Raw genomic sequence first — 14148 nt, forward strand, 5'->3', positions numbered from 1 at the left:
GCAAGGCCAGTAACACTCGCAAGGCCAGTAACACTCGCAAGGCCAGTAACACTCGCAAGGCCAGTAACACTCGCAAGGCCAGTAACACTCGCAAGGCCAGTAACACTCACACGGCCAGTAACACTCACACGGCCAGAAACACTCGCATGGCCAATAACATTCACATGGCCAGTAACATTCACATGGCCAGTAACATTCACACGGCCAATAACATTCACACGGCCAATAACATGCACACGGCCAGTAACATTCACACGGCCAATAACATTCACAAGGCCAATAACATTCACACGGCCAATAACATTCACACGGCCAGTAACATTCACACGGCCAATAACATTCACACGGCCAATAACATTCACACGGCCAGTAACATTCACACGGCCAATAACATTCACACGGCCAATAACATTCACAAGGCCAGTAACATTCACACGGCCAGTAACATTCACACGGCCAGTAACATTCACACGGCCAGTAACATTCACACGGCCAGTAACATTCACACGGCCAATAACATTCACAAGGCCAATAACATTCACAAGGCCAATAACATTCACAAGGCCAATAACATTCACAAGGCCAATAACATTCACAAGGCCAATAACATTCACACGGCCAGTAACATTCACATGGCCAGTAACATTCACACGGCCAGTAACATTCACACGGCCAGTAACATTCACACGGCCAATAACATTCACAAGGCCAATAACATTCACACGGCCAATAACATTCACACGGCCAGTAACATTCACACGGCCAATAACATTCACAAGGCCAATAACATTCACAAGGCCAGTAACACTCACAAGGCCAGTAACACTCACAAGGCCAGTAACACTCACAAGGCCAGTAACATTCACACGGCCAGTAACATTCACACGGCCAGTAACATTCACAAGGCCAGTAACATTCACAAGGCCAGTAACATTCACACGGCCAGTAACATTCACACGGCCAGTAACATTCACACGGCCAGTAACATTCACACGGCCAGTAACATTCACACGGCCAGTAACATTCACACGGCCAATAACATTCACACGGCCAGTAACATTCACACGGCCAGTAACATTCACACGGCCAGCAACATTCACACGGCCAGCAACATTCACACGGCCAGTAACATTCACACGGCCAGTAACATTCACACGGCCAGTAACATTCACACGGCCAGTAACATTCACACGGCCAGTAACATTCACACGGCCAGTAACATTCACACGGCCAGTAACATTCACACGGCCAGTAACATTCACACGGCCAATAACATTCACACGGCCAGTAACATTCACACGGCCAGTAACATTCACAAGGCCAGTAACATTCACACGGCCAGTAACATTCACACGGCCAGTAACATTCACACGGCCAGTAACATTCACACGGCCAATAACATTCACAAGGCCAATAACATTCACACGGCCAGTAACATTCACACGGCCAGTAACATTCACAAGGCCAATAACATTCACACGGCCAATAACATTCACAAGGCCATTAACATTCACACGGCCAGTAACATTCACAAGGCCAGTAACATTCACACGGCCAATAACATTCACACGGCCAATAACATTCACACGGCCAGTAACATTCACACGGCCAGTAACATTCACACGGCCAATAACATTCCCACGGCCAGTAACATTCCCACGGCCAGTAACATTCACACGGCCAGTAACATTCACACGGCCAGTAACATTCACACGGCCAGTAACATTCACACGGCCAGTAACATTCACACGGCCAGTAACACTCACACGGCCAGTAACACTCACACGGCCAGTAACACTCACACGGCCAGTAACATTCACAAGGCCTGCAACACTCACATGGCCAGTAACATTCACAAGGCCAATAACATTCACACGGCCAGTAACATTCACAAGGCCAGTAACATTCACAAGGCCAGTAACATTCACACGGCCAGTAACATTCACAAGGCCAATAACATTCACACGGCCAATAACATTCACAAGGCCAATAACATTCACACGGCCAATACCATTCACACGGCCAATAACATTCACACGGCCAATAACATTCACACGGCCAGTAACATTCACACGGCCAGTAACATTCACACGGCCAATAACATTCACAAGGCCAATAACATTCACACGGCCAGTAACATTCACAAGGCCAGTAACATTCACACGGCCAGTAACATTCACACGGCCAGTAACATTCACACGGCCAGTAACATTCACACGGCCAGTAACATTCACACGGCCAGTAACATTCACACGGCCAATAACATTCACACGGCCAATAACATTCACACGGCCAGTAACATTCACACGGCCAATAACATTCACACGGCCAGTAACATTCACACGGCCAGTAACATTCACACGGCCAGTAACACTCACAAGGCCAGAAACACTTGCAGGGCCAGTAACATTCACACGGCCAATAACATTCACACGGCCAGTAACATTCACACGGCCAGTAACATTCACACGGCCAATAACATTCACACGGCCAGTAACATTCACACGGCCAGTAACATTCACACGGCCAGTAACATTCACACGGCCAGTAACATTCACACGGCCAATAACATTCACACGGCCAGTAACACTCGCAAGGCCAGTAACACTCACAAGGCCAGAAACACTTGCAGGGCCAGTAACATTCACACGGCCAGTAACATTCACAAGGCCAGTAACACTCACAAGGCCAGTAACATTCACATGGCCAGTAACACTCGCAAGGCCAGTAACACTAGCAGGGCCAGTAACATTCACACGGCCAGTAACATTCACAAGGCCAGTAACACTCACAAGGTCAGTAACATTCACACGGCCAGTAACACTCGCAAGGCCAGTAACACTCACAAGGCCAGAAACACTCGCAGCGGCCAGTAACATTCACACGGCCAGATAACACTTCACACGGCCAGTAACACTCACACGGCCAGTAACATTCACCACGGCCAGTAACATTCCCAGGCGGCCAGATAACATTGCACCACGGCCAGTAACAGTTCACCACGGCCAGTAACATTCACCACGGCCAGTAACAGTCCCACGGCCAGTAACATTCCCACGGCCAGTAACATTCACACGGTCAGTAACATTCACACGGCCAGTAACACTCACACGGCCAGTAACATTCCCACGGCCAGTAACATTCCCACGGCCAGTAACATTCCCACGGCCAGTAACATTCACACGGCCAGCAACATTCACACGGCCAGCAACATTCACACGGCCAGCAACATTCACACGGCCAGTAACATTCACACGGCCAGTAACATTCACACGGCCAATAACATTCACACGGCCAGTAACATTCACACGGCCAGTAACATTCACACGGCCAGTAACATTCACACGGCCAGTAACATTCACACGGCCAGTAACATTCACACGGCCAGTAACATTCACACGGCCAGTAACACTCACACGGCCAGTAACTTTCACAAGGCCTGCAACACTCACACGGCCAGTAACACTCACAAGGCCAATAACATTCACACGGCCAGTAACATTCACACGGCCAGTAACATTCACAAGGCCAGTAACATTCACACGGCCAGTAACATTCACAAGGCCAATAACATTCACACGGCCAATAACATTCACACGGCCAATAACATTCACACGGCCAATAACATTCACACGGCCAATAACATTCACACGGCCAATAACATTCACACGGCCAGTAACATTCACACGGCCAGTAACATTCACACGGCCAGTAACATTCACACGGCCAGTAACATTCACACGGCCAGTAACATTCACACGGCCAGTAACATTCACACGGCCAATAACATTCACACGGCCAATAACATTCACACGGCCAGTAACATTCACACGGCCAGTAACATTCACACGGCCAGTAACATTCACACGGCCAGTAACATTCACACGGCCAGTAACATTCACACGGCCAGTAACATTCACACGGCCAATAACATTCACACGGCCAGTAACATTCACACGGCCAGTAACATTCACACGGCCAGTAACATTCACAAGGCCAATAACATTCACACGGCCAATAACATTCACAAGGCCAATAACATTCACACGGCCAGTAACATTCACAAGGCCAGTAACATTCACACGGCCAATAACATTCACACGGCCAATAACATTCACACGGCCAGTAACATTCACACGGCCAGTAACATTCACACGGCCAATAACATTCACACGGCCAATAACATTCCCACGGCCAGTAACATTCCCACGGCCAGTAACATTCACACGGCCAGTAACATTCACACGGCCAGTAACATTCACACGGCCAGTAACATTCACACGGCCAGTAACATTCACACGGCCAGTAACACTCACACGGCCAGTAACACTCACACGGCCAGTAACATTCACAAGGCCTGCAACACTCACATGGCCAGTAACATTCACACGGCCAGTAACATTCACACGGCCAGTAACATTCACAAGGCCAGTAACATTCACAAGGCCAGTAACATTCACAAGGCCAGTAACATTCACAAGGCCAATAACATTCACACGGCCAATAACATTCACACGGCCAATAACATTCACACGGCCAATAACATTCACACGGCCAGTAACATTCACACGGCCAGTAACATTCACACGGCCAGTAACATTCACACGGCCAGTAACATTCACACGGCCAGTAACATTCACACGGCCAGTAACATTCACACGGCCAGTAACACTCACACGGCCAGTAACACTCACAAGGCCTGCAACACTCACACGGCCAGTAACACTCACAAGGCCAATAACATTCACACGGCCAATAACATTCACACGGCCAGTAACATTCACAAGGCCAGTAACATTCACAAGGCCAGTAACATTCACAAGGCCAGTAACATTCACAAGGCCAATAACATTCACACGGCCAATAACATTCACACGGCCAATAACATTCACACGGCCAATAACATTCACACGGCCAGTAACATTCACACGGCCAGTAACATTCACACGGCCAGTAACATTCACACGGCCAGTAACATTCACACGGCCAGTAACATTCACACGGCCAATAACATTCACACGGCCAATAACATTCACACGGCCAGTAACATTCACACGGCCAGTAACATTCACACGGCCAGTAACATTCACACGGCCAGTAACATTCACACGGCCAGTAACATTCACACGGCCAGTAACATTCACACGGCCAGTAACATTCACACGGCCAGTAACATTCACACGGCCAGTAACATTCACACGGCCAATAACATTCACACGGCCAGTAACATTCACACGGCCAGTAACATTCACACGGCCAGTAACATTCACACGGCCAATAACATTCACACGGCCAGTAACATTCACACGGCCAGTAACATTCACACGGCCAGTAACATTCACACGGCCAGTAACATTCACACGGCCAGTAACATTCACACGGCCAGTAACATTCACACGGTCAGTAACATTCACACGGTCAATAACATTCACACGGCCAGTAACACTCCCACGGCCAGTAACACTCCCACGGCCAGTAACATTCCCACGGCCAGTAACATTCCCACGGCCAGTAACATTCACACGGCCAGTAACAGTCCCACGGCCAGTAACAGTCCCACGGCCAGTAACATTCCCACGGCCAGTAACATTCCCACGGCCAGTAACATTCCCACGGCCAGTAACATTCCCACGGCCAGTAACATTCACACGGCCAGTAACATTCACACGGCCAGTAACATTCACAAGGCCAGTAACATTCACACGGCCAGTAACATTCACACGGCCAGTAACACTCACACGGCCAGTAACATTCACAAGGCCTGCAACACTCACATGGCCAGTAACATTCACAAGGCCTGCAACACTCACACGGCCAGTAACGTTTGTTACCAGGTCTGGCACAACTGTCTCCTGTTGTCATGTCAGTCAGTGGTCAGAGTACCAGTTGAACCGTATCAATGTTTCTACTGTACGTCAGACAGATTGTTTCGTATTTAACATTTAAAATAGACCAGTGTGGTTCAGCCATGTTTATTTGTGAATTGCATTACAATTTTCTAATGTGATTATGATAGAGCTCATCTGTGTCTGTTGAACAGGAAGGTTCTGGACACCATATGTGAATTGATTGCCCCTTATCTATCCTCAGAGTTTTTTCTGTTAGGTGACCTAATCTGGGATATGCTTAAAATCCCGGCAGCCCGACAATCTAGATGCCCTCAATCTCATACAAATCATCAAGGAACACACCAGGTACAACCCTAAATCCGTAAACATGGGCACCCTCATAGATATTATCCTGACCAACTTGCCCTCCAAATACACCTCTGCTGTTTTCAATCAGGATCTCAGCGATCACTGCCTCATTGCCTGCATCTGCTATGGGTCCGCGGTCAAACGACCACCCCTCATCACTGTCAAACGCTTCCTAAAACACTTCTGCGAGCAGGCCTTTCTAATCGACCTGGCCCGGGTATCCTGGAAGGACATTGACCTCATCCCGTCAGTCGAGGATGCCTGGTCGTTCTTTAAAAGTAATTTCCTCACCATCTTAAGTAAGAATGCCCCTTTTAAAAAATGTAGAACTAAGAACAGATATAGCCCTTGGTTCACTCCAGACCTGAATGCCCTTGACCAGTACAAAAACATCCTGTGGCGAACTGCAATAGCATGGAATAGTCGGTGCTATTAAAACAAATCTAGAATCGGCTTCCTATTTCGCAACAAAGCCTCCTTCACTCACGCCGCCAAACTTACCCTAGTAAAACTGACTATCCTACCGATCCTTGACATCGGCGATATCATCTACAAAATAGCTTCCAACACTCTACTCAGCAAACTGGATGCAGTCTATCACAGTGCCATCCGTTTTGTCACCAAAGCCCCTTATACCACCCACCACTGCGACCTGTATGCACTAGTCGGCTGGCCCTCGCTACATATTCGTCGCCAGACCCACTGGCTCCAGGTCATCTATAAGTCTATGCTAGGTTAAGCTCCACCTTATCTCAGCTCACTGGTCACGATAACAACACCCACCCGTAGTACGCGCTCCAGCAGGTATATCTCACTGGTCATCCCCAAAGCCAACACCCCCTTTGGCCGCCTTTCCTTCCAGTTCTCTGCTGCCAGTGACTGGAAGGAATTGCAAAAATCGCTGAAGCTGGAGACTTATATTTCCCTCACTAACTTTAAACATCAGCTATCTGAGCAGCTAACTGATCGCTGCAGCTATACACAGTCCATCTGTAAATAGCCCACCCAATCTACCTACCTTATCCCCATATTGTTTTTATTTAATTTTCTGCTCTTTTGCACACCAGTATCTCTACTTGCACATCATCATCTGCTCATTTATCACTCCAGTGTTATCTGCTAAATTGTAATTACTTCGCTACTATGGCTTATTTATTGCCTACCTCCTCACGCCATTTGCACACACTGTATATAGACTTTCTTTTTTTCTATTGTGTTATTTACTGTACGCTTGTTTATTCCATATGTAACTGTGTTGTTGTTTGTGTTGCACTGCTTTGCTTTATCTTGGCCAGGTCGCAGTTGTAAATGAGAACTTGTTCACAACCAGCTTACCTGGTTAAAGAAAGGTGAAATAAAAAAATTGAAATAAAAAAATGGAAAGAACCCTTAACATATTGACTTATGCTATATTCATTCAATTAAACACGACTTGTCTCTGACTTTTGCAGCCTGTGGTGTAATTGTTTATGCTAATATTTGTGGCCTTCAGATTAATAATAGTAGCAGCAGTTATTTTGTTGAAAGTTGGTGAGCTCTGATTGCAACAAACTATGAATGGAATTCTAATCACAAGCCAGATGGTAGCAATGCTGGAGGAATGATCATTTCACAGCCATTCAATAGTTATTTCAAAAAAGACAAATATCCAGATATATTCCATTATGGACTTCCAAACTACAGCCCTGTCTGGCTTGGGACACAAATTGGCATTGTGAATGAGGATGGATGGCTGGATTAGGAAGGCAGGGAGGGAGTAGATTATCCAGTTTCTGGGCAGGCAGATGCGCAGAGGAGAAAACGGCGTCCAGATCTCCATCAGGGGATCAATTCATGGTGCGCGCTCTGTTACTTCCTGTGAAAAAGAACATTTCATGGTCCGTTTTCAAGAGACCCAGCTTCAGAGCTGCTCTTGAAGAAAGATGGAGAGAGGATGTCCCCCCCCCCCCCCCCCTCTCTCTCTCTCTCTCTCTGCTGTTAAATGCACAGTTGCACTCACACTCCCTCTTTAACAAGGACACACACACAACACACAGTTTTACCTGCTCAAACCTACATCTGCTGAGCATGGTGAATGTCTGTGCATGTACATTTTTTAAGAAGTTAAGCCGGAAGAGAGTTGGAATGAGCGTGGCTGCTGGCAGGGGTTTGTCAGCCTTGGGCCCCATTTCTCACTCCCCCATCTCGCCCCACAGAGCTTCCTTATCGCTGTCCCGCACCCCTCCACAGCTGAAGCTGTGCTCTTCTCCTGCTCGTCCACGTTTATCAGGTGGGCTCTTGTCTGGGGATGATAAGCTGACAGGCTCCCCAGCATGGATCTGGTTGTCCTCTCTTCCTCTCCACTCCACTCCACTCTGCAGTGTCAGGCTGAGGGACGGAGCCCCACTCGGCTCTCTGCCTCCCCTCTCTCCATGAAGCCACATTGGCTATCCTATCACATACTGCACAGCCAGGCCACTAGCTGCCCTCTTCCCCTCTCCTCTCCTATATCCCTCATCCTCTCTCTTCTCTCTTCCATTTATGAGTACTGTATTAAAGATGCTACATTTATTTTGCAGCCGACACATCTGCGAACAGTTAGTGTAATGGGCTCATGGGGAGCATAGGCAAAGACAATACTGATGCTAAATCTTGCCACGCTCCACCAGATTTATGCCTTTGTCTCAACTCATTCTAGACTGGAGTCAGCCGGCCCTCAGCACAGCATGCTGTTATTCAGGAAAATGTGTATTTTTGAGGCGTCTCTTAAAAACCTGTTAATATTTCTTCCTGAAAGGTTTCTATTGTGGGAGTAATTAGCTGCTCGTGGAAATGAATGTACACATATCAGATTAACCCTGCTTTTAAGATTACATTAGGAAATTGTAAATTGCTTTCAGATACACCATATTACTGGAGCTGCTGCTGCTGCTGCCCAATATAGCCAGCAGTCACTCTGAAATCAGACTCAGAGGAGGAGTGCGAATTAAACACCAATAATACTATTGCTACGACAATGCCCATTGTGAGCAGTGCCACTTGTCAATACAGTAACACTTGTTCCGTGGCCGTGCCATGTTAGAGAAGGGAACTGATCCCTGCAACAATCACAGGCAACCACATCCAACTCTTGATGTGAAGTGGTCCATCCTTGCTGTCACTTTACAGGCTGTGTCACAGTGCCCATAAGCTGCACACCATTTACCATGCTCTGCCACCTGCTTTATGACCACTGACTGACTGGCCCAGTCCTCCACTCTCCTCTCCCTGTGTAAAGGACGTCACGCTGCTTGCTTAGTGAGTACCACCCTCCTGATTCGGCTCACACCGAGGCTCCAACCCTGGACATCTACCTGGCTGGCACACGTGACTTCCCTCCTGAAGTGTCTCACTGGTCGGCACCACTTGAAAAGCTTGCTATTCTTTGGCAGACACTTCAGGACACTTCAGGCTGAGGAGTACGTTTCAGAACTCTTCACGTGCTACACCTGCATCTGAGGCTCTGCTTCAGTGGCAACCATAGAATTACAAATTAGAATATACTATTTAATAGGATCTCTATTGTGGCCAGAGTGCTAACAGTCAGTATCTGGATAACATGTGTGAAATTCTTGATAATGTATCTGATATCAACAGAGAGGTATATTTTCTGGTTGATTTATATATTGACTGGCTTTCATCAAGCTGCCCACAACTGTAAGCAGTGCCTGCAACCTGGTTCAGGTTATCAGTCAACCAACAGGTAGTTACAAACATTACAGTAATGAAATCATAAACATGTATTGATCACATCTTTACTAATGCTGCAGAAATGTGCTTGAAAGCAGTATCCAGATTCATTGAATGTAGTGATCACAATAAAGAAGTCATATCTAGGAAAAAAAGTTCCAAAGGCTGGGCCCAATATAGTGTATAAAACGTCATACCAGAAGTTTTGTAAGGATTCCTATGTTGTGTAATGAGGAGGAAACAGACGTTGCACTTGACACATTTATGAAATTGCTTATCCCAGTTACTAATAAACATGCACCCATTAAGAGAAGGACTGTAAAAACTGTTAAATCCCTGTGGATTGATGAGGATTGGAAAAATGGTATGGTTGAGAGGGATGCGGCAAAAGGAATGGCAAATATGTCTGGCTGCACAACCAATTGGCAACCGTACTGCAAATTGAGAAATCATGTGACTAAACTGAAGAAAAAGAAAAAGAAACTAAACTATGAAACAAAGATAAATGACAAAGAATGATAGTAGAAAGCGCCTTTAATTAAATTTTGTAAAAAAAGACAAACTCAGCTCCATCATTCATTGAATCAGATGGCTTATTCATTGCTAAACCGACTGATTTTGCCAAATACTTTAATGATTTTTTCATAGGCAAGATTAGCAAAGTTAGGCATGACATGCCAGCAACAAGTGTTGACACTACACATATAAGTATATCTGACCAAATAAAGACAATAATTGTCATTTTGAATTCCAATAACTGAGTGTGAAAGAGGGGAATTTTGGGGGGTTTTCAACAATGACAAGCCACCGGGGTCTGACAACTTGGATGGAAATTACTGAGGATAATAGCGGACGATATTGCCACTCCTATTTGCCATATCTTCAATTTAAGCCTGCTAGAAAGTGTGTGCCCTCAGGCCTGGAGGGAAGCAAAAGTCATTCCCCTACCTAAAAATAGCATAGACCCCTTTACTATCTCAAATAGCTGACCAAACAGCTTGTTACCAACCCTTAGGAAAGTTTTGGAAAAAATTGTGTTTGACCAGATACAATGCTATTTTACGGTAAACAAATTGACAACAGACTTTCGCACGTTTATAGGGAAGGACATTCAAAAAGCACAGAACTTACACAAATGGCTGATGATTGGCTGAGAGAAATTGATAATATAAATATTGTGGGGGCTGTTTTGTTAGACTTCAGTGCAGCTTTTGACATTATCAATCATAGTCTGCTGCCTGAAAAACCTATGTGTTATGGCTTTACACCCCCTGCTATATTGTGGATAAAGCGTTACCTGTCTAACAGAACACAGAGGGTGTTCTTTAATGGAAGCATCTCCAACATAATCCAGGTAGAATCATGAATTCCCCAGAGCAGCTGTCTAGGTCCCTTACTTTTTTCAATCTTTACTAATGACATGCCACTGGCCTTGAGTCAAGCCAGTGTGTCTATGTTTGAGGATAATGCAACAATATATGTACATGTCAGCTACTACAGCAACTGAAACAACTACAACACTTATCAAAGAGCTGCAGTTAGTTTCAGAATGGGTGGCAAGGAATAAGTTAGTCCTAAATATTTCAAAAACTAAAAACATTGTATTTCGGACAAATCATTCACTAAACCCTAAACCTCAACTACATCTTGTAAGGAATAATGTGGGAATTGAGCAAGTTGAGGTATGGTCAAAACTGTCATGGTCAAAACATTTTGATACAACAGTAGCTAAAAGGGGGAGAAGTCTGTCCATAATAAAGTGCTGCTCTACCTTCTTAACAACACCATCAACATGGCAGGTCCTACAGGCTCTATTTTGGTTGCACCGGGACTACTGTTCAGTAGTGTGGTCAGGTGACACAAAGAGTGACTTAGGAAAATTGCAAGGCTCCGTTTTTGATAGTGCAACCCTAAGTAACAGTACATAAGAAATATGATCAGGCCTACTGTACATCTTACTGTAGAAAGTATTGTTGAAAACAAATCTAGGTTGGAACTTTTGCTGTTAAAATACAATACATAATTTATATTCTGAATTGGAATACACTGATTGATCACATCACACAGATGTAGACAAGAAAACACAATCACAGTCCCAATGAGAGGTGTGTGGCTGGTTGAAGCTTTCAACAATCATTTCTACTCTGATCTCAGGTTTTGACAGTGCAACCCTGAGGTCATGCTCAGCATGGAGTCTCTTTCTGTACTTGTTTTTTAAGTATGCCAGAGTAGAGAACCCTGACTTGCATAGGTATGTGATGCCAAACTGGATCAGAACATCTATTGCTTTCTCAGCCAGACAGGAGACTGCTTCCTGCTGTAGATGAACAACCCAGAACTGTGAGTGGGTTTGCCTCAAAAAGCATCTTGCTTTAATCAGTTTATTCCAGTTCAGACAACTTGTATTTTAACAGCAACAGTTCCAACCTAGACTGGTTTTCAACAATCATTTCTACAGTAAGATGTACAGTATGCCTGATAATTTTTTATCTTCATATGTACTGTAATTTAGGGTAGCTAGCTAGCTAGCTTGCTTTGGCTAATGTTTGCTACCTAGCTATTACCTGTGTACAAGGGGATTGTTTGAAAGAGAAACTCACATCTACCACTATGAGAGAGAGTACTCCCTTATTTCTGCTTATCATCCATCACCTGTTATAAAATGACAACAATGCCTTGCTAGTTCACTTACTTTTCCACTGTCGAAGCACTGTTTCCTGAAGCATTCTGCCCTGTTCTGAAAGAACTCCCTGGGTTTACCGTCATGCTGTTGATGTTTGGTCAGAATGTGTTTTAATTGTTCGTTTTGAGAGACTCATTACTAAGCACTTCCCCGCACTAAACACATTGTGGGCGCTCCTCGTTACTTCTCAAAGTTTGTATAAAACCAAGAGAGAGAAACTCATCGCTGTATTTATAAACTGCTGGGATTATCATATAGAGACTAGAGAGTACTGCAGGGATTATCATATAGAGACTAGAGAGTACTGCAGGGATTATCAACTGGGATTATCATATAGAGACTAGAGAGTACTGCAGGGATTATCAACTGGGATTATCATATAGAGACTAGAGAGTACTGCAGGGATTATCATATAGAGACTAGAGAGTACTGCAGGGATTATCATATAGAGACTAGAGAGTACTGCAGGGATTATCATATAGAGACTAGAGAGTACTGCAGGGATTATCATATAGAGACTAGAGAGTACTGCAGGGATTATCATATAGAGACTAGAGAGTACTGCAGGGATTATCATATAGAGACTAGAGAGTACTGCAGGGATTATCATATAGAGACTAGAGAGTACTGCTGGGATCTTCATAGAGAGACTAGAGAGTACTGCAGGGATTATCATATAGAGACTAGAGAGTACTGCAGGGATTATCAACTGAGATCTTCATATAGAGACTAGAGAGTACTGCAGGGTTTATCAACTGAGATTTTCATATAGAGACTAGAGAGTACTGCAGGGATTATCAACTGAGATCTTCATATAGAGACTAGAGAGTACTGCAGGGTTTATCAACTGTGATCTTCATATAGAGACTAGAGAGTACTGCAGGGTTTATCAACTGGGATCTTCATATAGAGACTAGGCCATGTACGGCAGGGATTATCAACTGAGATCTTCATATAGAGACTAGGCTATGTACTGCAGGGATTATCAACTGAGATCTTCATATAGGGACTAGGCTATGTACTGCAGGGATTATCAACTGAGATCTTCATATAGAGACTAAGCCATGTACTGCAGGGATTATCAACTAGACTCAGACCATGGGTGGAATGTTTTTACTGGCCTACAACTTGATTATGTTATAACCTAACCCAGGGATCAACAGACAGATTCAGCCGTGGTTATATTCTTTTATTGAGCGGATGATCAGGGGGCCGGACCATACAGTCATTTCAAGTCATTTGTACACCGCAAATTGATCGCAACAAGCCCAAATAGATTTGATATTTGACAAGAAAATAATCATTTCAAACCTAGCTATACTTTGTATACGATCATATATCCCCCCCCCAGGATAGTGTTATCTGCATTGATATTATTCTGGATTGTTTGTTTAGTTTACATTTCAATTAGAATGGATTGTCATAATTAGAGTTATGTACTCAAGAAAATAGTGTTTCAACCCACAGAGAAGCTGCTTGTTTATCACAAATGTGGATTGTCAACAGATGCTCCTGCTGGTGTCTACCAGAGAAATACACATCTCTGTTTATATTTGCAGA

Source organism: Salvelinus alpinus, chromosome 21, assembly GCF_045679555.1.
Source record: "Salvelinus alpinus chromosome 21, SLU_Salpinus.1, whole genome shotgun sequence".
Classification (NCBI taxonomy): Eukaryota; Metazoa; Chordata; class Actinopteri; order Salmoniformes; family Salmonidae; genus Salvelinus; species Salvelinus alpinus.